The 3,542-nt window shown below is 39.6% G+C and overlaps 1 pseudogene; it reads left to right on the top strand.

The window, feature by feature from the left end:
• Positions 1-768: 768 nt before the first annotated feature.
• The window catches only part of LOC104860308, a 42,137-nt pseudogene continuing 39,363 nt past the window's right edge, over positions 769-3,542 (top strand).

The raw sequence follows: 3,542 nt of genomic DNA on the forward strand, positions 1-3,542 counted from the left end.
ACAAAGTCTTAAATTAAATTCCATCTTTGAAAGCTAGTAAAATAAGGACAAATTAAATCCAAGTAGAGGGGAAAAATGGTAAAGTCAAAAGTTCTTCAAAAAGATTAATAAAATTCATAAATTCCTAGCAAGACTGACCAAAGAATACAGGAAGGAAAAAATACCAGTAGCAAGTATAAAAGTATCCCTCACTACAGATTTTGTAGATATTAAAAATTCAATAACTGCATGTTCTCTGGCAACAATGAAATGAAACTACAAATCAATATTATAATAATCATGATTTTCTCTAACAATAAAAGACATTTCCTTCCTCAGTATCCCTTCTTAACCTTTGTACTTGTTGATATGATTCCAAATTCAGTAAATGAAAAGAGAACTGGCTAAAGGCATTATAGGAATTGCCTGGAAGAGAGGGAGTTAAGACTATTATAGAGTTGGAAAACTTGGAGAAGACGAGATTGAGAACTATGTCTTTCCAGTAGTGCCATGATAAGTGGGTGGATACCTAAGGGATACATAAGAGAGGGATGCTCTGTGAAAGTCACTAATTGAGGTCAGTGGGGAGGCATGACCAAATCCTACAAGGGGCTTTCAATACTCAGGAAAGCTACATCAATAAAGTACTGCCATTCTTACAACCTATCCTCTTAATCTCTTGACTATGATCTAAGAAAGGTGTTAATTCAGTAAATAGCATAGGCTTTGAAAAAAGCCAGTTGAGTAAAGAGTTGCTTATCCTTTTCTCTTTGTGTGTTCCATCACACCATGGAGGAAAAAGTAAGTGACTAAAAGGGAGGATAACAAAGAGAAGGTGCAATCCATGAGTTTCTCACCTCCTACACACTATGAGATTGAAGTCACTCAGTTCTAGCATGACCTGGGCTAGTCAAAGGAGATCTGAGACTTAGAGTTAAAAAATAAAATCGTAACATAAATGTGATTGGCTCATGAATATCAGTATGGCATCATTCTAGTAATGATATCACCAGCAAGTTATGGAATTTGGCCAATCCCACACGAGTATGAAGGGAAGGTTTTCAACTTTACTAAATGGAGATCAGCTACTGGAAAAATAGAATCATTTCATATTTGTACTTCAATGAGTTGAGAATCCTTAATCACTGTTGAGATGTGACTGTCTCAGCTATTATTTTTCTTACTGTCCTCATTCTTTTGGTTGTTACTCAGCTTAGCTTACCCATTTCTCTTTTCTCCCAGTATCTTAGTCTTTATTATCCTCCATCTTTTTTCTTCCTAGATCCTTCTATGCTTGCTACTCACATGCTTTAATTCCATTCTTCTGTCATCCTCCTTCCTCCTCTCTTCCATGTTACTCCTACCTCTTTAGGTATATTGAACTTGTAAATAGAGTCCACTATAGAATTTCCTAACCAAGTTATATCACCTTTTAGAGTAAAGTTATAATTTTACTATAGCAGTAGACACAACTTAGGCAAATTGGAAGGCATGATCGATCACATTGGCTATAACAAAGCTCCAGTTTATTTATTTATGTAGGATAATGTAAGATCTGGTCAGTGAGGAGTGGGCAGAAGGGTGTTACTAATAAAGCAAATGAGAATACAGAGGTCCCAAGATGAGAATGAAGGAAGTAGAGGAAAAAAAGTAGGAGGTGGCATGTTTTGAAGTTGCAGTAGTAGATGTTGAGGAGTCACATTCGGGTAGGACCTGAAAAAGAGTTTTAAAAATTTCTGCATAGGGTAAGTGGAGACAGAATTAGGTTGTTGTTGTTTTGTTTTGTTTTGTTTTTTTCTGGTACTGGGGATCAAACTCAGGACCTTGAGCTTGTAAGGCAGGCATGGTGCCCCTGAATTAAATCCCCAGCCCAGGATTAAGATTTGTTTGGAATAAGAAGGTAGTGCTAGATTACTTTTTAAAAAGCTGAGTTTTTATAGCACGCATAGGAATTTTATCTAGAATTGCATGTTACAGTATCACTGTTTTTGAAGATAATTATATTTAAAATTGCATCAGTGAATAAAGTATGAATTCTTATTGAAAAATATCCAAAATATTTGAATGAATGACAGTGAGGGATGAAGATGAAAACAGAAGAAGGTTAGGTTCCTCCCAAAGCCACTGCTTGGCCAGAGTGAAGAGTTTGACATTGATTCTAGTTGTAATAGGGAAGGTGAGAAGATATTTAAACAGGGAGATGTCATGGTTTCATTTACATTTTAAGATTACTCTCCATAGAACTGATTGTAGTAAGAAAGATTGAAGCTGGGAGAGCAGTTAAGAGACACTGTCAAGTAGGATAGATTTAGACAACAGTGGTCTATACTTGAATGATGGAAAGGGAGGGATATTGGTATAAATTTGAGGTAGAATATTCAGGATTTGGTAGCAACCTGGATACAGAAGAAATGAGGTAAAGGGAGTGGTGATGGACAACTTGTAAGTTTCTGACTTGAGAATCTGAATGCCCTTTGATGGTATTTGATGTCTGAGAGAAGTCAGGTGAACAAATACATGATATTTGTGAGAAGGATGTATCACAAAAGATCAGTCTGAGACATTTTCAATTTCAGAGTATAAAGGAATACCCAACAGCATGGAGGCAGGCTGGTGGATATGGGTCTAAATGTTTTAGGTCAAATCAGGATTTCATACACAAAATTGAAAGCAGATAGCATAAAATGGTGTTTCAGACCTCCTTTCTTGAGTCTGATCACGTCTCACTGCAGACACTGTAACAGGCAGAATTGATTGGCCCTTGGGGAGTAAATGCTGCAGTCCCTCCTAGCCTCAGCTTCCTTTCATATGCAGGCTGCTGGCAGAAGCTGATGCCAGGACAAATGAGACGTGCACAGGGATTTACCTTGGATTTTGGAAAAGTGTCAGTTCAACTGAAATCACGTCACATCTGTATATGGTTTTCTGCCTTTTGGCGATTCTCCAGTCATCCTGGAAGCGCAGCAGCCTGTGTGTTCTTGGGCAGGACCCACTTAACTGTGTTTTTTTGTTTGTTTTTCTTTTGTTTTTGCACAGTGAGAAACCAGTTCATAGTTGTTGATTGACCCGAGGCAGTTCACACAGCCAGGGGCAGACAGGCTGAGCATTTCACCCGTGGAATTCTGAAGCACAGCACAGCTTCTTTCCACAAGATTGTGGCTTCCCCAGGCTCCAGCCCTGCAAGGAACCAGGGCTTGCCGTGGAGCAGACACACAAGCATCTGATTGTTCTGGCAGCTCCACTGGGCGCCAGGAGGGACTTGGGAGTTGGTAGTGTGACGGTGTCTCTGATAGGGGAGAGATCTGACAGTAGAAACAGAGTAGACCCCAGGGAGTAAGTCTCACATCTGGATAGACCCACATGGAGCTCAGATGGGCTCTTAGGCCTCCTGGAGAACACATTTTCTTGTTTGGGGCACATATTGGAGTGAGTGAGGCCAGTCACTCAGAGGAAGAGAGAGTACCTAGATTTCCAGGCCTGTGCTAGCAAAACGTGGGCTTCTCAGTCAGGGTCTCAGGCCCAAATTTTGCTTTTTCCGTTTGCTGGCCTAGTGGCCCTGTTTG

Source organism: Fukomys damarensis, unplaced genomic scaffold (genome assembly GCF_012274545.1).
Source record: "Fukomys damarensis isolate Sample0158 unplaced genomic scaffold, DMR_v1.0_HiC HiC_scaffold_39, whole genome shotgun sequence".
In the NCBI taxonomy this organism is placed as follows: domain Eukaryota; kingdom Metazoa; phylum Chordata; class Mammalia; order Rodentia; family Bathyergidae; genus Fukomys; species Fukomys damarensis.